Below are 26,143 nucleotides of genomic sequence, written 5' to 3' on the forward strand. Positions count from 1 at the left end.
GAGAGAGAGAGAGAGAGAGAGAGAGAGAGAGAGAAAGAGGAGGGGAGGGGAGGGGAGGGAAGGGAAGAGAGAAGAGACACGTGTGCATACAAATAAATGACAATGTGAACACCCAGTGAGAAGGCAGCCATCTTTAAGCCAAGGAAAGAAGCCTCAGAAAACAACTCAAACTGCTGACATCTTGATCTTGGACTTCTAGCCTCCAAAACCATGAGAAAATCAATTTTTGTTGTTTAAGATACCCAATCTGTGGTATTTTGTTACGGTAGCCCTCACAAACTAATATATTATGTAATACATGTGAAAATCTTAGGAGTTCGGTATGATTTTCTTCCCCACTTTTATAGGTGAGGACAGAGCTCAGTGAGGTAAGGTGACTTGCCCAAGCATTGCGGTTTGCTCATGGTCCTACCTACCACTATAATTGAAGCACTGAAAGTGGAAGCAAAGTAAGAAAACAAGGCTTTTCACCAAATAACAATTAACATTTGCTCAGCATTTGGCAGGCATAACTGCCTGCACTTTATGTGTATGAATTTATTCGACATAAGAATAGTTGTTAGCTATTGCTGCATAGAAAATTATCAAGAGACATAGTTACTTAAAGCAAACATATACTACCTCACAGTGTTGGTGGGCCATGAATTTAGTCACACCTTTGATGAGTGCTTCTTACTCAGGGCCTCCCACAAAAGCTGTATGCATGGTGTCAGCTGGGGCTGCAGTCATTGCAGGGCTTGGCTGGGTCTCACCTCACTCAAGTGGTGGTTGGCAGGATTTAGTTCTTTGCAGATTAGTGCACTGAGGGCCTCAGGTCCCTGTTGGGTGTCAGCCTCCTTCCTTCTTTGCCATGGGCACCTCTCTATACAGCATCTCTCAACATGGCAGCTAGCTTCCATCAGAACAAGCAAAAGAGAACAGAGAGGAGAGGAAGACAGAAGTCTATCTTGGTGTAAGCCAATCTCAGAAGTGACATCCCATCACTTTGTCACATTCTTCTCATTGGACGCAAGTCGCTGGGTCTAGCCCATATCAAGGGGGAGGAGCTACACAAGGGCATGCCAGGAGGTCAGGGTAGCAGCTGCCAACCACAGATGAGCAAACAGGCAGAGAAATTGGTAAACAACTTGCCCAAAGTCACACAGCTAGTAAGTGGCAGAGTAGGGGTTTGAGCCCAGCAAGTCAAGTCCAGGGCCTATGGTTTAAAGCTTTATGCAACAATGTTTCACTATGCAGAGTACATCAAATGTTATCAGCAGATATATCTTAAAAACCTCTTTGGACTAGAGGTGATGGGCCAAATTCGGAGTCACACTGTACCATCCAAAAGTTAGTTACAGTGTTTTGGGGGCTGAGAAGTCAGCTGTCTATATCAGGTGTCACCAAAACATTTATTTGTACAGAGCCATTATAGTAAGTATTTTAAGCATTGTGGGCCTTATTGTTTTTGCTACAGGAACACAATAGTTAAATAAATGGTTGTGGCAGTGTTCCAATACAATTATTTATTTATTTTTTACAAAAACAGGCAGCAGGTTGGATTTGTCCTGCGTACTGTTGTATGCCAATTCCTGGTCTGAATCACTATGGATACACAGATGTACCAAGGAATTCTTAATGTTGTAAAAGCTAGAATCACATGCTTTATTGAGATCTCAGGAGTTAAGCCATTTTGAAGCAATAGAAGCCAAATAGGTTGATGTATTATTCCATGGTCCCCATGTCCCCAAGACATCTCTTGAATGCATTCAGTTGTTGCCACCCCTTGTGCCTTGGACAACTTGTTTGAACTTGATGGAAGGAATCTTTCCTTGCATTTTCCTTTGGACTTTCATTCTTTTGTATTCTGCCTAGTCTTTTCTTTGCCCCATGCCTGAGTCCTTTCCCCTTCTTATCAACTTCCTTGCCCTAGATCCAGTATTTGTCAGGTTGTTGACAACTTCGCATAATACCCGAGATTTCTCTTAAGGTTCCTACTATGCTCCCTTAGGTGGAAGGTGTCAGGGGTCCCTGGGAGTTGCATGACCTTGGACGTTTTCTCTCTCCTGAGCTTGAATGCTTGCAAACTGCAGGAAACACCCTGGGCAGGAGCTTATCATAGAACTTTCCTAAAATGAAGCTCCAGACCCTCGTGAGTTCTAATTTCGGGAGATGTCTTTATTGATACAGACAGACTATAGGAAGCAAGGGGGTGGGAGCTTTGTCTCATTGAAAGTAGACCCAAGAATGTGAAGTTTCCTGAAGACAACAGCCACCTGGCTTTTAAAATGTAGTTTAAACAGTTAAGGACTTATGTTAGGATCTCATCAAATAGCTAAGCAGCAATCTATTTTTAGTATGTTTTCTTTCTCACTGGAGAAAATTATCTGCTAGGAAAAAAAAAATTTCAGCCTCTACCTCAGCCTGTATTTTCTAGTGCTGGTAATGGCTTCAATTGTAATTTGATCAACAATTTCCTAGCTCTTTGCCTAGGGCATTGTTAGCCTTTTATACATATTTATTTTATTTCATTTTGTGTCTTGGACCTTCTGACACTTAAGAATATAATTTACCTTGATTACACAGCAGACAGGACTCTCCCTGACTCAATTAAAAAAACTAATGCATTTAATTTTAGTAGAAGTGTGCGATGAGACACCAGGTGACTCAGCTAAGTAAAAGAAGGGTTTCTAATTACACTTCTAAATCAAATTGTGCTCTGAGTGCCCTTCTGGGGTTAAATCCGGCAGAAGTCAAGAGTAACTGAGGATTGCTAACTCAGTTTTCCCAAACTGTAAAATGGAAGTGGGTGGTGGTGGTAGTGGTGGTGGTGATCTGTATTCAACACATTCTGAGTATCTAAATATTTAAAATTAATATTCACTACTCTTCCTAAAGTACAGTGTTTAGGGATGCTTAACAATGAATGAATTTCTTTTTCTCCCCTTGGGCAGTTTTTGAATTCCATTCGGCATCACCTGCTGTTTTATTATGCATTTTCTCATAATTGCTTCTGTGTAATCAGGGTTTGTGGGATAAAGAAAAAATGACTAGTCGTATCTCAAGATGTGGAACCCAGAGTGCACCTCAGCATTATTTTAGGATTATTTAAAAATGGATTAGCAGCATGCTTTTTTTTTCTTTCTCATAACAATATTTTCTCATTAGAATGGATTTATTATCACATTTCTCTTCACGTTGCAGTTTGTGACATGAGAATGAGTTATAGGCCTTTTCAGAGAGACTTTTAAAAATGATTCGATGATGGTTTCTCCCTTGTGCCATTTGTTAGTGTCATGGGGATGAAGAAAACAACTTCATAATGATTTTTTCTGAGTAAGAAACTGAGATATATTCTTGGGAACAGTGTGGATCATGCTTTCAAGGGGTTAGGTCTAATGATCAAATGTCAAGGAGGAAACCAGTTAACTGAGATGAAGCCTCGGCTTGATATATTTTGGTGGAGATCATGATTTGGAGGCAGTTAACTTGGCTGATGAAGACTTTCAGAAACTTGATTGGAACTAGATTGGAATCTCTGAATTCTGGAGTTTAAGGCAGGAAAATAAGAGTGAATGGATTCGGGAATGGCGTGAGTCGATCTCAAGAGTACTAAGCTAACAAAATAAAACAGCTTTCACCTAAAAATCTCAAAGTACACTGTTGATTTAAAAAGTGTCCCTGGATAGGGCAGTAGTAGTCTTTTGTAGGGAATTAAGAATGGAGGACAGACATATGGAATTTTCTAAATAGAAGCCTTAAAAAAGATGGAAATAGGTATTCAAGAAAGAAGACAAATAAATGGATTTCAAAACACTAGAGATTCACTATGACCCAGAAGAAATCATAAAGTTGAAAAGGAATGAATTTGCAGCTTGATACCCAGAGCATGGTCCATGGACAAGCACCATTGAATCACTTGGGAGCTTGTTAGAAATGCACAGTCTTGGGCCTCTCCTGATACCAACTGCATTTTAACAAAATGCTAGAGGGATTCGTGTACAAATTTAAGTTTCATAAGCATGGCTTTAAAGGAAAACACTCAAAAGATTTTCTTTTTTTGAACAACACTTTAGCAGCTTAGGGTTACCTTTCCTTCTCTGTGCTTGGAATCATACTATTTGGTTCTACAGTGAATAACACTTGCATAAGCCTAATAATGAGAATGCTGTTTTGTAGTTTTCTGTTTGTACATTAATACATAGGTAAGGCTTGGTACACTTGAGATTAGAGTTATCGAACAGAACATAAAGGTTATAAACCTTGACAATTTAAAATAGCAACAGCAAACAATACAAGAGGGATAGAGAAGAGAAAGAAAGGTCAAAGAAAGAACAAGTAAAGGGAGTAATTTTCTCACATTTCATAGCAAGGAGTCAACAGATACTGGTTAAAGTTGAAAATCCAGGAAACAGTTTGTCATATTTCAAGTCATAAAAGAAATAACTTTCAGAATATAATCAACACAATTGATCAAAGGGGTTGAGGCAGGGAGGGAAGGTGGGAGGCAGTGTAGATGAACCAAATTCTTTATCTTTCACAGTAAGGAGCTGATATAGGTGCTATCCAGGGTTGATAAATCATGAAACAAAGGCAGTAGCATGTAGCAACTCATCCCAAAAGTCCAGGTGTGTGAGAAATACCACACTTCTTTGTCTTTTCAAATCTATTTAATCGAATTGCTGTCTCTACCAGGCCAATTTGGTAGCACTCAATCATAGTTGGGATTAGAGTTTCCTCTCACACTTACACCCAATGCAGTTTAACATTGCTTCTTCTTCCTCCAGGACACATAGCTAGATGGTTTCCCAGGCTCCTTAGCAAATGGTTATGGCTGTGTCACTGAGTGATGGCTCTTGGAACATGAGTGGGAAGTGATGTGTCACTTCCAGGCCCATGTCTTCCATTACTCTTCTCTCTTGGCCAGTTGAACCAAGAGGCCTCTATGGTCCGAAAGGAGAGTGGAGCCATAACAGGGAAGGAGCCTGGGTCGCCTGGATGCTGACTGAGGACATCCAGATAGACGTTGCTTGAGCAAGAAATAAACTTCTATATTTTTGGCCTCAAAAATCATAAAATTCTTTTGGCATTAGGTTAGTCTATATGAATTACGCAAAGATCATGGGGGTTTCACACAAAACAGAATTTTTGAGCAGTTCCCTCTTGCCTCAGTTCACAAGTCACTGTGGTCCTTTGATGTCAAGCATTTCAGCATTTTTATGCCATGTGAGGGCATGGACTTTTTTTGCTCATTCTGAGAAACCCGGGGACTGGGGATCTAATCTAGTAAAGGAAGGACTGAAAACTGAAACTGTTACTCTGGATGAAAAAATGGAGGGACATTTTACCCTTCCCTCTGTGCTCTGTTTATTGCTTTCATTTTAAAAAATCAAGTGCATGTGATATAAGATTATCATTAAAAATACTTTTCTTGGACCGGCCGAGGGGCGCGTTGGTTAAGAGCTGGCTTGGGACACCAGCTCTGAGCAGCAGGGCCCCGGTTCACATCCCACATGAGGGCCAGTGATGCTGCGCCCTCTATATCTAAGATGGTGAACAACAGCTTTACCTGGAGCTGGGCTGCCATGAGTCGCTGGCAACAGCGCAGGCTGCAGCGGGGCTGGCCGGCAGCTGGCATGAGCTGCAGTGAGCCGCTGTGAGCGGTCGTCCAATGGCCAGCGAGCAACTGCCTCACCCGGAAAGAGCGCAATGATAATACCATCATGGGCCAGTGAAGCGACGTCCTCCACAACTAGGCTGAGGAACAAAATGACAGCAACTTGTCTGTTCCCCTCCCCTGATTCCCCAGTGCTGTTCCCCTCCCCTAAGTCCCCAATAAAATCTTGAAAAAAAAAATCTCTTGTCCCTCATTGTTTTAATACTTCAAAGCTTAGAGAACCTCAATAAGGATTTAGCTATATGAAATATCAATGGAAATGATGTGTTAAGATTCCGATCTAATTTAGAGTTTTCTTCTGGAAGAAGCTCGACAAGGGTGAAAGAAGCAACTTGCAACTTGTATAAGAAGAATGGTATAAGAAGGGACCTCGGATTAGATGGTCCTTTTACTTCTCTGAGCCTCAGTTTCCTCATTCATCTGGTAGTCATGCTACTATTTGCCTGTCCTTCCCCAGAGTTGCTCTGAGGGTCAAATTCAATGAAATTTACAGAACATTTGCTTAGGACTTGACAACAAATTGATATAAAAATAGAGACACAGAAATAAATAGTACCAGTCTTCTACTTACATGGAGCAAAACTCTAGTGGAGGGGAGTAGGAAGACCTGTCCAAAAACAAACGAGCCTTTGTATGTGAAAGGCTTTTGAAAACTATGAAGTATGATTATAAGATGTTATTAATTTTCTCTAACATCATCTAGCTGCAGACTTTCTAGTTGTTAAGAAATAGAAATATATTCTCAATCATGGAACCATGTAAATCTCTCAGTTCATAATCAGAAGTAAAAATATTACTGCAACCCTGGCTGCTCCTAGAACGAGCAGTTCAGAAATGAATTTCTCTTGAAGATAAAGGGAAAAGCTTGTTGGTCACACTTTTAATATCTGTGTGTTCAAAATGCCTGCAAACTTGTCTCCCGTCCACCCAACTCTACTCAGCTCAGAATTATTTTTTCTTTCCTTCCATTTAGGACAGAAGATTCGATCTTGAAATTGTGTTCTTGCTGACTCACCGAAGGATGCAGATAAAAAGAGGACACCATCTTTTCATCCTTTTAGAGTCTTAGATTCTCCTTCAGGTCAGTCTCGACTGAACATTTTTTTTTTTTTAATGTGCCAGGCCTGTGCTGGGCCTTCATGAGCATTAACTCATTCAGTGTCACTCAAAATGGTGCCAGGAAAACAGGATGATGCAGCTAGAAACCAAGATGGGCTTGGCAGTGAAGCGTCCTGTGTGCTGTGTTGAGCAATATGCACTTTATTTTCTAGGCACTGAAGAACTGTGGGGAGTTTTGGGGACAGGCAAGCATATTAGTTAGGATAGATGCAAAGTTCCATTCCAAATAGACCCTGAGAGTAAAATTGATATGTGTTGATTTCCTTTTATTTTACACATCCAGGTGGGTAGCATGTTCTATGTGATCATTTAACGTCTCTGCTCTTGCAAGGTTATTCTTTTGTGGCCCTCTGAGCATTGTCTTCTGCATGCTTACAGCTGCAGGACTGCTGCATTTTGGGTCCCAGTGAGGAGAAAGAGGAAAGAGAATGTGCAGAAAGTATGCCTGTTGTCTGAAGTCCCAGACACTTTGTTTAGACAATAGCATAGCCTTGTGGCCCCAGCTGACTGCAGTCTGGATAGCCAAGACCTGGTCACACTTATGAGCATATTATTAGGGCTGACTTTGGTGGATATCTAACCTAGTCATCTCTACCACAACAGTGAATTAATCAGATGTATGTTTTAGAAAGATAATTCTGATTGATCTTTTCCTTTTTCTTTTTTTTTTTTGTATTTTCTAGGGCATCTAGCACAGCGCTGTCTATGTGGTAGGCATTCCATCAATAATTGTTGGCTCATTACTTGACTAATAGATTGATAAACCCAAATGAGGGCTTGAGGTCCTTTTTTTTTTTAATGTTGGCATGTAAAGATTCATTGATGGCACCTGCCCAATGACGCCTTTCTTAAAACAATGTAGGAAAGAGGCTACCGAAGGTCTGTTCCATTCTGTTGGTGGCATGTCTGGGAAATGTATAGCCCTCAGGAGACAAAAGGGAATGATTCAAGACCCCAAATCAAGAGGTTGGAAAACAATGCACAGTGCCATTTTCTGGATTGTGAAGAAGGGGCTAACGATAGTTGTTACATTACATCTATACTACTGCAATTTGTAGAGAGAGATTTTATGTGAAAGTCAAAATAAGGTTCTTTGTAAAGCACTCTTTTTCTTTCTTTTTCCTTCTAATAGTGAGCCAAAGGGTGGTGGTGGTAAGAGAGAGAGGCCTGTTCCAATGGTTCTGTGTATTTTATTGCTGATATTGTTTAGATTGACTTCTAGTCAGGTATCTTTCTTGCTTTTTTTTATTGTTTTAAAATTCTCTGTAGATAGTATACCACCTTATTGCCTGCACCAGGATGAACTTCTCCCCGTGCCCCTATTCCTTGGTTTGCCACTCATTTCCTCCTTCCTTCCTTCTTTTTTCCCCATTCTCCTTTATTTACAGTAAAACTCTTTGGAAGAGTTTTCTATGATTACTTTCTACTACGTCTCTCTTCCGTTCTCTCCTAAACCTCCATCAGTCAGACTTTTGCTCCAGCCAGTTCACCCAGTTAGCTCTTGTCAAGGTCACCAATGCCCTCACAGTTGCTAGATAAACTGTCGATCCTCAGTTCTTGTCTTACTTGAGCTCTCAGCAACATTTATCTCTCTTGGTCACTTCCTCCTGGAACTCTGGCTTCCAGAGCAGCGTCCTCCCTGGGGGGACGTCAATGGGCTCTTCTCAACATGTTCTTTTCTTCTTGTTTTCCAAATATTGGTGCGCCCCAGGACTCAGTTCTCTTTTCCACCAACACTCACTTCTGTGGTGATCTTATTCAGTCTCAGGACTTTAAATATCACAGATAAACTGGAAAGTCCTAGGTTTCTATCTCTGACCCAGACTTCTGCCTTGATTCCAGATTCATGCATCCAACTCCCCCTTTCGCACCTTCATTGAATAGATGCCTCAAAAGCTACGGGTCCACACTTGACTACTCCTCTTCCCTACGCAATTGCCCCACTGGCAGTCTTCCCATCTGAGTTAATGGCGACTCGTTGCTCAGGTCAAAAATATAATCATCAAAAAGAAATTTAAAAAAAAAGGAAAAGAGAAAAAAACAAAAAAATATAAAGGAGAGATAAAAAAATATATATACATAGAATCATCAGTGGCTCCTTTTTTTTTCTATATACAGATCCAGCTGGTTGGGAAATTCTGAAGGCTCTTTTTTAAAACACACCAAGAATCTGCAAATTATTGCCATCTACACTGTAGTCACCAAGCCAAAATTATCTTTTCCCTTTTGACAATAAGTTACAGAAGCCTTCTAGGTGGTCTCTGGATCCCATTCTTTTCTATCTCATGTCTGTACACAGAAGTGAGGCTGTGGGAGTCAGGTCAAATTAATCTTCTGCTTAAAACCTTCCCTTGGTTCTCTACATCCTCGTGACTATTTTGTAATTGTCAATTTGTACTTGTCATTTTCTGTTTGGCCCTGAGCAAGTTCCTTTGCTGTTTCTGAGCCTCAGTTTCTCCATCTACAAAATGGGGATAGTAACAACTGCTTTATTACTGAGAGGATTCAATGATTTAGTGCTTGCAAAGCACTTACCTCAGGGCCTGACATGTAACAATCGTGAAGTATATGATGGTTATTATTAGTATTGAAGAAGTTACTACTACTTTACTTATATGAAACGTTGATTGTTTTTTGTCGTGCTAGTTGTCAGTTATTTTTGGAGAGTGTCTCAGAGGCACAAGGTCATTATCATGGCCACAAAACAAAACAAAACAAAGCAAAACTACAACAAACCATCCCAATAGGCTCCCAATGTTGATGCTGATTTTTAATCATTGTGACTGGAAGGGAAAGAGAGGGCCTATAGAACCCTGATTCTCTTGTGGTCTCTGGTGCATTTGAACTGTCTCCAATGCCCTCCTGTGATGGGGGAGCAGCAGCGCCCCTCCCCACTCTTCTCAGTGGAAAGCTTCTCTCATCTGACAAAGGACAAGGGCATGCTTCCTGTTTTCTGTTCTCTCCACACTACCTTTGTACCTCTCAGATGCCTTCAGCTGCTTTGCACACTTAGTGCAGGTTTTTGGGCATCCTGTTCTATTTATAATGGGCTCAGATATCTGATTTGAGGCCAGTCCCTGCGAAGACATCATGTTTTTTCTTTACATTTTTTTTAAAATTTATTTTTATTGCTAAGCTGGATCTCTGGAGTAGAGTGATGAATCTCATGATTTTTGTAGCAGAGGGGCAAGTCTGCCTTACTGTGTGTGCCTTTCCCTAGCTCAGAAGGCCTGGTTCCCAGGAATCCTGAGCCCTGGCCTCAGAGGGCAAGGAGGAGAGGACCTTGGGAAACCACCTGTCCCCTTGCCTCACCAATTCCCACACCGTCCCTTCTCCTCAGTCACCAGAACCTTTCATTCTGTATATTCGGTAGCAACATTGACTTTGAAATGATATAGTTAGTTGTCAGAGACCATAAATGTTTGTGGTTTGTCTTACCACGGAAAGTTGTTCGAGCTGGTGTGATAGGTAGAATGCTTTGCATAGTAAGTAGCCTGCTTGGTCGTTGGCTCAAATTCCAGCTCTATTACTTTCTAGCTGTGTTTCCATAGGCAAGACATGGAACATCTCAGAGCTCCAGTGAGAATATGTGCCTTCAGGATTGTTGAAGAGTTAAATAAGATGGTTTATGGAAGATCTCAAGAAGCATTAGTTACTTTGTTATTTCTCCGACTTCCTGTAAAATCAAATTCCTTAGAAGAGGATGGGACACAGGTAGGCTAAAAGAATGACAATGGGGAGGTGAGTATAGAATCAAGATAGGCACTATGTTAGTTTGCTAGGGCTGCTGTAACGAAGTACCACAAACTGGGTAGCTTTAAACAATGATTTATTGTTTCCCACTTCTGGAGGCTTCAAGTCCAAGATCAAGGTGTTAGCAGGGCCATACTGTCTCTCAAGGCTCTGGGGGAGAATCTTCCCTCGCTTCTTCTAGTTTCTGGCCTTTGCGGACAGCACTTAGTATTTCTTAGCTCATAGATGCATCACGCCAGACACAGAGCGAGCTTCTCCCCATGTGTCTTTGCATCATCTTCTTGTGCCTGTCTGTCTCTGTGTCCAGATTTATCTTTTTTATAAGGACACCAGTCATGTTGGATCAGCACTCACCCTAATGACCTCCTCATAGCTTGATCATCTGCAAAGGATTTAGGTCCAAATAAGGTCACATTTATAGTTACAGACTTCACTGTGGTGATTTTAGGGGACACTGGTCTACTCTGTTACCCTTGGAAGTGGTCCTTATTTGCTCCTTCTGGAAGGTAAAGAGACTAACCAGTTAGTTAGACTATTCTATTCTTATGTCATAGTCTCTTTCTTTCTCTCTCCCTCCCTCTCTTTTATCTATTTTATCATCTATCTATCTATCTATCTATCTATCTATCTATCATCTATCTATCTATCTTCTATCATCCATCTATCTAATCATCTATCTATATGTAGATATAAATGTATTTGTCTGTCTATCATCTATCTATCTATCTATCTATCATCTATCTATCTATCTATCTATCTATCTATCATCAATCACCTATCTAGCTGTCTAAACATCATATTCTTTTTTCACTTGGAACTTTCCTTTTCTTCACTGGTGACAGATATGTGTGTGAACTCTATGAAAGATTAACCTATATTAGACTCTTTACTTACTGGAGGGTGAAAAGACACTAAAAGGAATAATGAGAGTTAATTTCATTGAAGAAAAATATGCTTTCCTTAAATAGTGAAAGATTCTTTTGACTTAAAACACTTATTTCCTAGTGAAAGAAACAGCTCTATCAGTGGGAACAATGTCGTTTGGGAGCAAATTGTTCAGCAACATTTCCTGGGCAAGCCAATAACATTGGTATACACACCAGCAAATCGCTTCAATTTACCAACTGTTCTGAAATTATCTGACCAAGCAGAAAACATTAATTCGAATCCTGTTACAAATGGACATTGAAATAGGGTCATGAACCTTGGAGAAGATGAGGAAGAATCATCTTCTCTCTGATTTGCAATGGCCTCTTTTATCATTGTTCAGTGTTTTTCCTCTTTTTATTTGTAACTAATGGGATACCACAGTTCAGGTCTGCTGGTCTTAATCTACAAGCTAGGCTGTTAGCAGCCCCAGTCTGCATGATGGCATACCAATTAAAATTAGGAGATTAAAGAGTAATGTTCCTTGCCTCAGACCAGTTTGCATACCAATGACAATTTCCCCAGCTATTGAATGAAGAAATACTTAAATGGCAGTGAACTTGAGATCATTAAATTTAGGGAACACTGAATAGTGGGGGGCAGGGGGGGAAGTCTGCTAGAGGACTGGGAATTCAAAGCCAGAAACAGTTTTAATACTAGTTTTACTATTTAATATTTATCCATTTATTTTTATTTCCAAAAAATATTAAAACTCCATTTAAATTAAAAGGAGGTCAGGCTGAGGGAAAAGATAGTCGAATTCCATATTTCTCCATTCCAAATAGAACTTCAGAGCTCCATGTTTTCTCTCTGTGAGATAAGAACCAGGATACCTAGCCCTGGACCACAGCAGATGGTGGAGAGATGGTACAGCAAAGGAGATAAGTTTGGGATTTGATCTTAGAATTTTTAAGAAGATATCTGAAGAAGCGTTCAGAAACCAAGAAATGGAAATCTACTCAATTTAGCTTTAAGAAATGGAAAAATTTAAGATAGGCTTAACCCTTACAAATCTAGGGCCTTTGTGTTCTGGGTCTCAGTTTTCAGTCNAGTTAAACATTCACCATGTTTTATGATCATACCTCGTATCTTTTGTTTTCACTTTGGTTGGGATATTAATGGATTGATTTGTGATTTCCATGGATTGTATGGGCTTTTCCACTGGCTGTCAAGGAGGGAGAGTTGTCCCTGAGAGACAGGACACTATAATTTTTGGATATGGCTGAGGCCTTAGCATAGACAGGGATGACCAAGGAGAGGAGGGCTTGGGGTGTTTTTTTCTTTATTTTCTTGGCCAGTGGTCCAGAACATGGTAGAAGTATCTTTGATTATGTGAAGAGAGTGAAACTAGCTACCTGTGTTTTGTTTCTATTGTTCAGTTGAGTCTTCTAACCAGTGTTAGAAGACCTAGGTTCAATCCTAACTCCATTATTTATGAGATATTTATGTTACTTAATTTCCTGGAACCTCAGGTTTCTCATCTGTAAAATGGGAATAATAATAATTACTTTATCAGTTAGATAAGATATCAATCCAGCATTTAGGATTCTTTTGTTGGCTTGTTTTTGTTTTCTCTTTTGCTTTGCTTCTTGATAACATAATCGAGGTCAAAATTTTGAATTTAGTATATTTAATATACTGATAATCAAGTTGAAGAAGAGAAAATAAGTTCATTTTTATTTTATGTATAAAAATAAAACTTCAAGTTTAAGAAGTTTTAACTAATGAAAACAGAAATTTTTATCTGTCTGAGTCTTTATCATGTTAAAAGTTCTGTTTCAAAAAGTCTTTTTAAGTGTGTCACCTCCCCCATCCCCACCCACAAAGAATTTCCTGGAAGAAGTGATACTTTAATCCATTCAGAATAAATTAGTTTCTAATAAACTTATAACAAGTGGTATCCTTTTCATTCCAGAAGATGAAAACATATTACTATAGATAATGCTAAAATTTTTTCCCAAGAAATTACTGCTGCCGAGTTTTATTATTGCAAACATTCATTTCGGGACTGTGCAGAATTCCAGTGGTTATAAGTTTCATGCACTAAGTTACTTGTACAGGATAAAGACATGATAGTTGTTAAGATTGGTGAAACAGTGATAAAAATATCCCCGTTTTCCATTTTCTGACACAAGATTTCAATCCTATAAATCATCAAAATGTAATCCAATTAAATTTAGAGTGTGAAGTTAGACAGTCTGATCTGTTGGTTCATAGAAGGACTGAAGTTTCTTTCTTCTAAGTTACATTGAAGATTGAGAAGGAAACCCTGTTATAAAAATTCTAAGAACCACAGAACAATAGAGTTGCACTTAAGTTGAAAATCTCCTATTGTTAAGATTATAGCTTGAAAATCCTAGGAGGCAACTCACTGGAGACTGACCACATCTGTGTGAGGAAATACACTGTAGCCCGTTTTTCCTCCAGTGTTGGAGCAGATGGATGGCTCTTGCTTTGGTTGAGCACCAGGGGAAGACACTGGCTTGCATTTGGGGCCAGGTTGTGTGAAAAGCAGTGCCTCCTTAGCCCTACATCACACTCACTGAGACCCAAGGGAGAGCTCACACTGGAGAAGCACATGGGATTCTACTAAGGGGTGACCAAGTCGCAGCCCCATGTCACTGTCATTCCCAGAGCAGGGAGCGGAATTTTGGTTGGAATCATTTACACTCCTTGTGTAGTTATTCCCATATCTCCCTGTCTCTCTTTCTCTTTTTACCTGGGAGCATATAATTAAAGACTAAAAAGTTAAATGTGCCTATAATAGAACTCCCCTGAATTTGCATTAAACGTCTCATTATTTTTAAATTCCTCTGTTTTCAGACTCAGGATTTCTTAGCAGTTCTGATTGACTTCTCCTTTTATCCCTAGAGCTCAGAGTCACAGAGGCTGATAGAGGATGATACAAGTTTGCTGAATGGCTGACATACTGTCTCGGATCCCTGAGACATTGATCCTTACTGGTGTCTGCTCAACTCCACAGGGGACCAGGGGGCTTTCTTAGGTGGTCAGACTGTCTCTTTTGTTAAAAAATGTTCAGCCTTTTCCTCTGTTGTAGTGAATAATTTATTTAATACAGTCAACTCCAGTCAGGGGAAAAAAAAATCATTGTGTTTTATCAAAGCAGAGACAACCTCTCTATTCATTCTGGTAAAGGTTTTTTGTTTTTGTTTTTGTTTTTTAAAGAGTGCCCACTAAGAAGAATTGTGTCTTTTGGTTCAGAAAGTGGATATTTGATGCACTGAAGTTGAACCTGTGAACTCAAGATTTGAAGTAGCATGAAGCAGGGAGAAGAGCACAGGCTTTGTAGCCAATTGAGTGTGACTTATACACTAGATTTTGGTAATGAGAGCTGATACTATAAGCCAGGTCCTGTTATAAGAGCTTTTCCTATATTAGCTCATCTTTAATCTTCCCCCAAAGCCTATGCAGTAAGCTTCATCTCCATTTTAAAGTAATGGAAACATAAGCACAGAAAATTTAAACAACTTGCTACTTGAAAGTAGGAGGAGTGGGATTCGAACCCAGGAAACCTGGCTCAGAGCAAACATGCCTAATTGCTCTGTTTCCCCTCTATCTCATCTAATCTCATTCTAACACTGCAATGCAATCACTACTATCTACAGTTCACATGTGAAGTTAAAAATGAGCTCAAATTCGCCTGCTTATAAGGGGACGATTCGGGATTTGGGTCCACTTTTCTCCAAAAAGCAGTAATTGTCAAAATACTGTTTCAAAGAGGGACCTGAGTTTACGCTGTGGTTCCACCCCCTACCAGCTCTGTGACCTTGTGTCAGTCACATATCCTTCTGGAGCCTCTGTTTTCTTATCCATAAAGTAGAGATGATGATATAGCTCTGCCACCTCACGGGACTGAGTATAGGAGCAGGCAAAATAATACTGGCGAAAGCTGGTTTCTCTCTAGTGTCATTGGCAGTGAGTAAGGAAGCCTATTTGGATCATTTCCGTTTCATTTTCTGAGAGATGATATAGTGATCTGAAACCTGGAAAAGGTACCATCCTTCTCTAAGCTTGGACATTCCTTCCCAGGAGGCACTTGGGCACCGAAGTACTTGGATCTATGTGGGAGAGAAATTTCTAATTTTCCTGTTTGGGAGCCCAGGCTCAGGTAGAACCTGCAGGGAAATAGGAAAGTACTTAAAATTACACCAGATATTTTTGTAAAATTGACAAAATATCTTGAGGAAGATGTATCTCCTAAAACAAACTACCATGGCAGCTCCTCTTGAAGAATATTTATTCCCATGATGCACTTACAACTTTGTAGTCTGGGCTATTAGAATCCAGAAAGCCTGTGGATACATTTATGACATCATATAACTGATGTTATTTAAAGAAAACTTCATTAAACATTGACTAAATATTGACAGACATTATCCCAAATCCACAGTTTGATTCTGGGAGTCTTGGCATGGAGGAAAGTGAGGGCAGGAGTTGAACTATGATTATGAGGAATGGGATTTATGAGAGTGAATCCTGTATAAATGAAGGGAGCTGTAGAGGTAGGCTGGTTTGTGGAGTAGATGGGGAGGTAGGGGCTGGCTCCAGGTACTGGAAGAGAGCAACTAAATTGGAAGTTAGCTTTATTTACTCTCAATAGCTCCTGGGAATCTGATTCTACTCAATTCTTCTTTCAGTTATCAGTGCGGTGTAATTATCCTTGTAATTATGGGTTGACTGGGTGGTCTTTCTGTTGGTTTTGCCTTGCACATTCACATGGCTCCATGGAGCTAGAGGGTTGACTGCAGATCAGGCTCAGCTGGGACCACTGAGGTGGCTGTGCCTTTTTCTCTATATGGTTTTTCATCCTTTCGGGGGCTAGACATGGTAGGGGCAGCAACAGGAATATAAGCCCCAAACACGTAAGTTCCTTTCACATCTCTATTTGTGTCATATTTGCAGGTATCTATTGGTCAAGGAAATACATGTAGCCAAGCTCAGAGTCAAATCAGGAAGAGACCCAACAAGGGTGTGGATCCTGGGAGATGTGATTCATTAGGGGAAATTAATTTAACAATCTATGATAATCTGCCTTCTGTTCTCTCCCATACAAACATACACCTATCCCTTCTAAAACTCTCAGAATCTCACCTAATCATGCCATCATAGGAGAAGCTTATGAATTCATGATCTAAATCAGTTCTAGATGTGGGTGAAGCTCTTTGGGTCCAATTCCTCTTGATCTTGAGACCTATGAACTAAAAAGATAAATTACCTGACCCCTACCTATTATACAACAGTGAGAGAGAAGACAGGGTCAAGATACAGTAGACAGTCTCATTCAAAAAGGAGAAGAGGTAGGATGTGAGGACAATTTGGCTGTGACAACTGTCACCCCATTGATTGCCAGAGTTGATTTGGCTCATCTGGCTGACTAGGCGGGCATCCCCTTCTTTTCTCACCACTTCACTTGTGTCCCTCTGGAAACCGTGTGCTAGATGGGAGAGGATGACCTTTCCCTATAGAAGAGGACCATTCTTCGGTCAAGGGTATGAGTAGCTGCACTCCCCTGCTAGACCCTCCAAACAAGCACTCAAGGTTTATTTGTAGGAGAACCCATAGGGTAGTCAAGCTTCAAAGACTTCCAAGACTGCAGACATATCCAAATTAGGCACTGCCTAATGGTTTGCCTTTCTTTAGAAAAAACAAAGCAAACTAAATAAAAAAGGAGAGGAGTAGAAAGAGGCTTCGAGCAGTCGCTGGTCCATAGATTCTGAACTCCAGCCAGACACATAGCGTCAGGGTTCCTTATTCTGCAGAACTAGGGTCCAGTTCTACCCTTGGGAGGGGCTTCCTAATCCATTGTTCTCTGTGTCCCCTGCCTCTATCCTTTGGACTTCCCTTTTCTAAAAGAAATGGCTTTTGCTTGCAGCGAAGTAACTTTCTCAACCTGCTTCCTACTTATAGAATATTGGAGGCCCAGAGCCTCTTTTCATTTTGAACTGCCTCTGCCCGTTTTCATCCAAGCTGATACAAAGTATTTACATTTGGCCATTCGGTGGGAATTCTATGACGCTGAATGGGTTCACTTCATGCCCCTAAATCACATCCATAATTCTTTTAGAGACAAACCTCTCTCTATTTTGGGATGAGTGTCAGGGTGCTATGGGACATAGCCTTTAAGATTTTTAGAAACTCTTTATTCTAGTTAAGAGGGCCTAACTAGGCACTCTNGTGTGTGTAGGGGTTGTAAATAGTGTGGTAAATAGTGTAGTCCAGAAAATACAGTGAAATTTCTGTAGAGTATTGTAGTTATTTCAAACTCATTTTAGGCATCAGTCCATTTGGCTTTGTACTAGGTCCTGATTTGATACTGGCTACCTTTGGGCACGGACACCTGGTTTACTTTGACTTGACTTAAAAGCTTGTTTGGAAGCTTGCCTAACTCTGGAATCAGTGACCTGCTATTACCCTGCAAGGCTATGACAAATTCTTGTGACTGTTGCAGGGAATGCAGTTCTCTTGGAGGGAACTCTTAGGGGAAGAAGACAAGAGTTAGTGCAATTGAAGAAGTCCTTAAAATAAGAGAAGCTCTAAGGCCCCAGCGGTATGTGCTCTGGAGAAACTGATGGTTTGATTTCTCTCAGCCTGGAAAACATTTCCATTAAGCCCATTCAGTATTCTGAGTTCCCTTCCACACCCAAACCAAAACAGGAAACACTTCCTATTCTACATTTACATGATTAATGCTATCTAATTATCCAAGATAGAAAGTGATGAAAGTAATTATCCAACATCAAGTGATAATGATGGTGATGATAATGATAATAGGTTTGGCTGGACCATTGCAATAGCTCCTTAACTCTTTCATCTACTGCAAGTGTTGCCTCTTTGTAATACATTTCTAACATGGACCGGAATTCTCTCTCTAAAATAAAAAAATAAAAATTCTATGTCTCCCTGTTTACAAAAGGACGATGTCAAAACTGCTTTATAAAAGCCTCTCATTAATGTTATTCCAACCTACCTTCAGAATCTCTTAAGTCTCCTCACCTGCCACCTCTTTTATCCTTGTATTTCTTATTCACTGCAATATCCCCAGGGCTTAGAACAATGTCTGGGACATAGTAGGAACTCAGTAAATTTTGTTCAATGAACTCTGTTTTACTGCTGACATTCTTATCTTCTTTCTTTTTGAAATGATGTTTCTTATTTTTTTCTCTGTATCAGTTTCTAAGTCCTGTCCCTCTTCTCTTAATTCAAAATATGTTTGTGTTCANTGAGAAGTCATTCCATTTGCAGTCACCTTGAAAGCAAAGACAGCACTACATTTAGAGCTTTTATAAAATAACGTTATCCCTTCAGTTCCAAATGAAGAAAAAGACAATTAGTATATTGGTGCCTATTGCTAGTTCAATCCAGTAAACATCTGTAGAGTAACTTGGAGGAATAGTTCTGTGCTCAGCACTGTGAGGCAAGGGCTATGACCAAAGTAAGGGTTCCTGTCCTCTAGTTACAATCTAGGGTGGGGATAAATTATTTTAGGTTCTGTGCAAATTGACGGTACCTCTCTTCTCTTGACTAGACAGCACTTGATTTTTATTAATGATGACAGGGAGGCTGAGATTGCAGAACACCAAAAGACAAAGACTGGTCTAAGGGTTTTCCCTTCCCTTGTTTCTTAACGATTGCATGTACTATTTGTATTGTTCCCAGACCTATGTAGAAACTGGAACTTGCCCATTGGAAGTGTGTTGGGCCCCAGGGTTGATAAGGCTTTGTTGTTGTTGGATGGGTGCTGAGGCAGTTAGTCTGAATCTTGTAACCAAGTCCATATAGAGGCAACTGATGACGTATCGAAGGCCGGGGATGTTTTTAGGCATAGAAACATTGGGTTCATTGTGACGTCCAATGACTATTTTATATTATCATATTTAGGGCATTGAGAAACACGTTTTCCCCAAAATTTACATATCTATAAAGAGCAAGAAATCCTGGTTTAAAAATGAGGGGGACTTGAGCATCTACATGTATCTCTCTTTGTTGCAGACAGTCTATCTCTTAATGGTATACAGAGGCCTTTGCACATCATCCTTCAGGAAAATAGACAATAAACATTGTTCTTTAATTTTCCTTCTCTAGGAGAAGCAAAACCCATTACCTAGCAGTGACAGGAAGGCATCGGCTACTGCAGGAATTGCTTCCCAAGGGCCTCTTAAAACACAAATATACCCAGAACAAACACAACTCTAAGATGAGGCCTGATAGGCGTGCCATGAGAGGTGCCTATTTCAAGGTGCCTTTGAGATGTGCGGACCCTGTTTTGGAATTCTGAGTAGTCTTAATGAGCAGGTCCGTCACCTCCATGAAGAAGGAGGTCAGCTGGGTGCACTGAGGCAGGACTGATTGGCTAAATTGCCAGTGGCTGTAGAATGATCCAGCCACAGCCTGGTGCTAGGAGGAGAGCAACAGCTGTATCCAAGCTGCACTGAAATCTGTCTCTAATTACATTCACCTAATGAAAGCTTGGGTATTTACCATTGGAGAGGGGTTCATAATGGCACTTACATCTTTCATCCTTCTAAATAATTTTGCCAGGTTTTTTTCTTCCTCTAGGTTGAAGGCGCCAAATGTTGAGAGAGAGCACATTTCCAGAATGTCCTATTTCTTGCCTAATGTGATGTGAAAATCATCTAGGAACTGCGAATGCTAAAAGGGTGTTTACTTCTTGAAAAAGAGAGTGAGTCAGGTCAGCAGGGCACTCCTGTATCTGTGTTGTTGCCCTGGGAAGATTAACCAGCCAGTGTCTTTCATTTATCTGATGGCAGCTAGCCCAGGCTAACTGTATGTTTCTGAGTTACTCCTAAGGATTGCCACTGGATACAGGTTTCCACGGGTCTATTGAGGATAATGTACTACTTCATGAGCGCTCCAAGTGACATTAACTGTTCAATAAAGATCTCATAAAGTGCTGGATATGCCAATGTCAGCTAGCGCAGGGCAGGACACTGGTAGTTATTAAACAGGTTGGGCCTGCTGAAGGGTATTCATTCTCAGAGCCTTGTCAGTGTTATGCTCCTAAACAGAAGTGTTGCCGCCACGCATGGGAATTGCACTGTTTTCTGAAGCCTCGGTATTAGCCCAACTGCCTGGCTGTAATTTAAAAAATGACGTTCAGCTGTTTCTGTCTAACATAGTGGTTACTATGATAAGCTTTGGGACCAGGCAGGCTTTGTTTCTTATATGATGTGAGCACGAGTTCCTTAATCTTCCTGAGCCTTGGTTTTTGTCATGTGCCCAGTGGGGATAATAATACAAATAAAGTAAAAAGGGCATGTCTTTTCACCATTTCTGATTCCAAGGGAGATACACCCTGGCTTTGATAATATATGTGAAATGCTTCGGATGTTGTCTAGTCCACATTAGTATTCAGTAAGTGGTTGTTACCATCACTGGAAGTAATTCTGACCTCCTGTCTACTAGTAGGGAAGTGGAAGAGATGCTGACAGTACCTCTGGGTACTCTATGAATTCATTATGAGAGTAGGGTTAGATGTCCTAGTACTTGCTGTCTGGTCTGATGTGGTTTTCATAACCCTTATTTGTCTTTGATAGTTTATACTGAAAAGATCCATATAGGAGGCACGTTTGCAGGGTTTATGGTAAAAAAACCAATGGGACAAATTTCTTTTTTTTTTTCCTCTCTCAAAATAAGCACTTTGCATAGGCCAATCCACCCAATCCATCCTTTCCATTTTTTTCTCAATACACACAAGGCTAACCATCACTGTTCCTTCTCTTGAGACTGGAGACCTGTTGGTCAGCATTTGCTGACCTCTACTTTTCCTTCATTAGAACAGAATAAAAAAGAAAACAAACACAATTAAAAGGAGAGGAAGGCTCAAATACAGAATACTGTTTTCTTTTTCAGTTTGCTACTAAATTCCTTTCCAACTCATTCAATATGTTGGTAAGTCTGAGAGCTAAGTGACTAGGTCCCATTTCCTTTGCCCATCAGATCAACTGGCAATGATTTTCTGGGGACATTGTCTTCTGAAGGCTTCGGATGATGTTTGTACGTTCAACAGTGAAAAATTATAGTGGTCAATTTAAAATGATTCCTGTGAGTAGAGAAAATGAAGGAAGGTGGTGGTATCTGTACAAGTGTTTGGTTTTCATGCCTTGAGATATTGGGTTGCAGTAATGCTAGATACTCTTTCAGAGCTGGAGTCATTGTTGTTTTATCTTTTTTCACCCCAATGTACATTTGTGCTTTTCATTTCATTTCTTAAACTTATATGTTTAGCAAATGTTTGTTGAGAGTCTACAACATTTTAGGAACCTGATTAGCCAGAAAAANCTTGCACACTGAAATTCTCTCTGTAGCCAAACTCTCTCTTCCTTATACAAGAAAGCCAGTTGGCACTTTCAACGTTCTGTCTAGAAATTTTGTTAGAATGATGTATAAGTCCTTTTTATATCTTGCAAACGAATATAGGCAATAGTTCTGCCAATTGATTTTACTATACACCAGAGCCACTATCTTTCCAATTTCCAATGGCAGTTTCCTCAGTGTGGTGAACAGAATAATGATCCCCTTAAGGTGTCCATGTCCTAATCCTCAAAAACTGTGAATATATTACCTTACATGACAAGAGGGACTTTACAACTGTGATTAAATTAAGGATCTTGACGTAGAGAGATTATTTTGAATTATCTGGTGGGTCCAATGTAATCACATGAGCCTTTAAAAGGGCAAAGGAAGTAGGAGGCAGGCTAAGCAGAGGGAAGGAGATGTGATAATGGAAGCAGATGGGAGAGATTGAGAGAGAGACAGAGATAGATGATAGATAGATAGATAGATAGATAGATGATAGATAGATAGATAGAAAGATAGATTTAAAGATGATACCCATTTAAAGATGGATTTGAAACTGGAAGAAGGGACCACAAGTCAAGGAATGCAGGTAAGCCTCTAGAAATAGGAAAAAGCAAGAAAATGTTGTCTTCCCTAGAGCTCCCAGAAGAAAGGCTGCTCTGGAAACACCTTGATTTAGCTCTGTAAGACCCAGTTTGGGTCTTACTTTTAGAAATGTAAGCTCATAAATCTGTGTTGTTTCAAACCACTAAGGAGATTTGTTACAATAGGTGATTGGATCCATCCCATTTAATGAGTTCAAGTAGACAGAAGTGTGGGTTGAGAGATTCCCAAGAGCCTGGGTTCAGAGAAACAAAGGTGGCATGTCCCTTTCTTTTTCTTTCTCTTTTCTTTTGAGAGCCAGCTGGAATTTCTGAGCTTTTATTAGAATGAGGAGTTAACAAAGAGAGTGGTTTAATATTCTACTAAAGCCTCTGTGAGCTTTGGTCTTTAGTGCAATATTTTAATTTTTAATTTTTATTTTTTTTAGCTGAGCCATCCTGCCACTGGTTGGCAGCTCAGCGGCAGCTCAGCTTGGGCCGGAAATTGAACCGCTGTTGCTCAGAACTCGCACTCTTGAGCGAACTCAACCAACTGAGCCACTCGGCTGGCCCAAGTGAGATATTTTAAACATTTCCTACATATCTTTGTTCCTTTCCAATTCCTCTTTGCCACAAAAACAAAACAAAACAAAAGATATTGTTTCGTATGTAGCCGGGCATAGGAAGTATTAATATCCATGTATGTTAGCTTAGCTAAAATTTGTATTATCTTAACCATGAAATTTCAATAAATCAATGAACAAAGCAGGTTGGTGTGATAGAGTCATAACCTGCAAATCTTTTGTCTTCCAGCTTCATGCTTGGGTGGTTATTAATGATGACTATTTAATGCATTCATATGGGGAGATACTAATTCATAGCCGAGAAGTAGCAGCTCTCCCTTAGGACTCACTGGGGGGGGGGTTGTGGAATATGAGCCAATCAGCACACTTGAATGCTAAATGTTTGCTTGGGATTGGGAATCAAGGATGCACTCACAGGTCTGGTTTGCTCACTAGCCAGAACAGCTCAGGAAAGAGTCACAGATATGCGGAAAACTTCAATAGTTTCACAAATGGACATAGGAGCAATTTATAATATGCTACTCAAGTGTTCCTAATTTAATTTCTTATTTTAACTACTGTGAGAGTTCACAGTGTCAATGTGTCTTGGGAATACTCAAGTGAAAATGAGAATTATAAGTAGAATTTCAATCTTAGGATAGAAGAAAATGCCTATCATTCATGATTCTAAGATTAGCCTTTTATTAATTAGTAAAGAAACACTTCTTGAATGTTCCAAAGAGTATGTGTGCACACACCCTGTTCTAGCAATGCTTGGTCAGAGCTGGTGAATTACTGGACTGTGAGCAAGCCTGTGTGTGTTACATGTCGTTGAGGCAGCTCCGACTCCTGGTCATCCTACAAATGAGTGATGTCCACAGTGTCCTGTGTTCATCAGCCCTGCTCAGCCCCTGCAGACTCATGCCTGTGGCTTATTTTATGGAGTCAGTCATCTCATTTTGGTNTTTTTTTGCCATTCTAAGCCTTCCTTTTATTAATATCTCTTTTTAATGTTTGGCATCCATGATACATGTTTCATTCTCAGGGTAAAGCAGTTGGTATTTAATTTATGAAATAGTTTGATATATTCAAAGAAGTAAAACAATGACTTGCCTAATTCTATTATTCTAATGCAAATGGTTATTGTATAGAGACTTGATCTATAACCCATAGGTCTATATAAAATTATGGATATCTAATACTAAGGAAATCACATTTCTCATACACAATATGTTTTTTAAAGAAACTATTTAAAATTTTTTCCCAAAATTACTTGTTTTTTTCTCATGAGTCCTTTAAATAGCCATTTTATTTAAAATAATTCAATGAGTTATGACAATGAAGTAGCCTTGTGAAATATATTTCCTGCCTTGAGTTGTTCGTTTGCTTGCATGACTTTAACCTGTCTTGAAGGCAGATTCACAACAATTAACAACCCCAAAGGAAAAGTTAAATAATTAATAATGAATTTTAACAGATGGCACTATAGCTAAAACGTGGCAGTAGGAAACAGAAGGGACTGGTGTTCAAGGAGAGATAATTTTGAGACATTTTATTTCTCTTGGTATGTTGCATAACTAAAAGACTCTTTCATGATAGACTTTGAAGAAATCCTCTTAGTTTAAAACCTCTGATCGGAATGCACATGTGGGCTTCTTTAACCACAGACTCTGAACTATATCTCTTGGTTTTTCTATAGAAAAATATCAGTGAGGATTTAATAAAAAAAGAAGATTAGGAAAAAAAGTATTTTCTGACACAAGTTGTTTTAAGAGAATGTGGAGAAACTCGGTTCAGACTCCAGAAGGCCAACCTCTTATCTCACAAACTCGAAAAGTTCCCTGAGGTACCTGAAGCACGAGCAAAATCACTGTAGTTTTGCTTGTCAGTAATGAAAGCAGATATATTTGAATGCGTCGTGATAGTTACTTGCTGAAAAATTTCCCTGGAAGGCTGCCTGGTGCGTGTATATGGGTATGAGTGTAAAGAGTTTGAAAGACTCTGAGATTTACCATTATTAAATTAAAATTTATCAAAAAGATAATACGAGGTCTGACAATTAAGTTCACAAACTTGTTGCAACGCTATTGCTAACTTTTTTTTTGATATTAGAGGGATCTTTGTAGTAACTGGACAGTTATCCAAGTTTACTATTTGAAAGTGCTGAAAAGGCTACATGAAAAAGTTAGATGACCTGAAGTTTTCACCAACAATTCATGGCTCTTGCATCATGACAATGCACCAGCTCACACAACACTGTCTGTGAGGGAGTTTTTAGCCAGTAAACAAATAACTGTATTGGAACACCCTCCCTACTCACCCGATCTGGCCCCCAATGACTTCTTTCTTAACCCAAAGATAAAGAAAATACTGAAAGGAAGACATTTTCATGATTCAGGACATCAAGGGTAATGCGACGATAGCTCTGATGGCCATTCCAGAAAAAGAGTTCCAAAATTGCTTTGAAGGGTGGACTAGGCGCTGGTGTCGGTGCATAGCTTCCCAGGGGGAGTACTTTGAAGGTGACCGTAATGATATTCAGCAATGAGGTATGTAGCACTTTTTCTAGGATGAGTTCACGAACTTCATTGTCCAACCTCATACTTTGCTTACTTGTAAAGATAATATAATGTCAACTTTTGATTCTTTGTATACCCAAAACAAAACAGAGAACAATGGGGGAGGTTCATGCAATGTGGTTGAAAGCATAGAATGCAATGCGTACAGAATATTATTTTATTATTTGCTTTTTTATTCAACAAGCACTGAACAATTCCTGAGTGTGACTCCAGCTCTCATTCTGGTACTCCAAGCCTTACTCAAGAGTTCTGGTTTATTCACCATGAGAGAACTGAAAACATTTCAGATAAACTGATTTTCGGATTGTGCTTAGAAATATCTTCCAATAATGAGTTAAAAGGGGGCATGGTGTCTATATTTGTCCTTCAGGTTAAAACGGTTTAGATTTCTTCTTTCATTTTTTCCTTTTTTCTTTCTGGCCCTGGAAACATCTGGGGAGTTTACAGAGAAACTCTTCAACCTTCTTTGAATGTGACAGCCTGTGCCTGAGTAATTAGAAAGTCGAGTTGTGCTAATGAATGGAGGCGAACTTGGCAGCAGTGATTACAAAGGCCTCTGGAGGTTAGTACAAGTCTCAGAGTGGGGAGCTGTTCACCTTTGTGGGAGCTGCTTGTAAGACATCTCTG

The 26,143-nt window shown here is 39.8% G+C and overlaps 1 long non-coding RNA gene across 1 annotated transcript in view; it reads left to right on the plus strand.

Annotated features, from left to right (window-relative positions):
• LOC109382698 (uncharacterized) overlaps positions 1–26,143 on the plus strand; it is a 187,259-nt gene that overhangs the window by 90,860 nt on the left and 70,256 nt on the right. The window contains exon 3 of the long non-coding RNA XR_002123968.1: positions 6,630–6,737. This is a non-coding gene — a long non-coding RNA (uncharacterized LOC109382698). The remainder of the gene's footprint in view (positions 1–6,629; positions 6,738–26,143) is intronic.

This window comes from Hipposideros armiger, unplaced genomic scaffold (genome assembly GCF_001890085.2).
Source record: "Hipposideros armiger isolate ML-2016 unplaced genomic scaffold, ASM189008v1 scaffold_68, whole genome shotgun sequence".
NCBI lineage: Eukaryota > Metazoa > Chordata > Mammalia > Chiroptera > Hipposideridae > Hipposideros > Hipposideros armiger.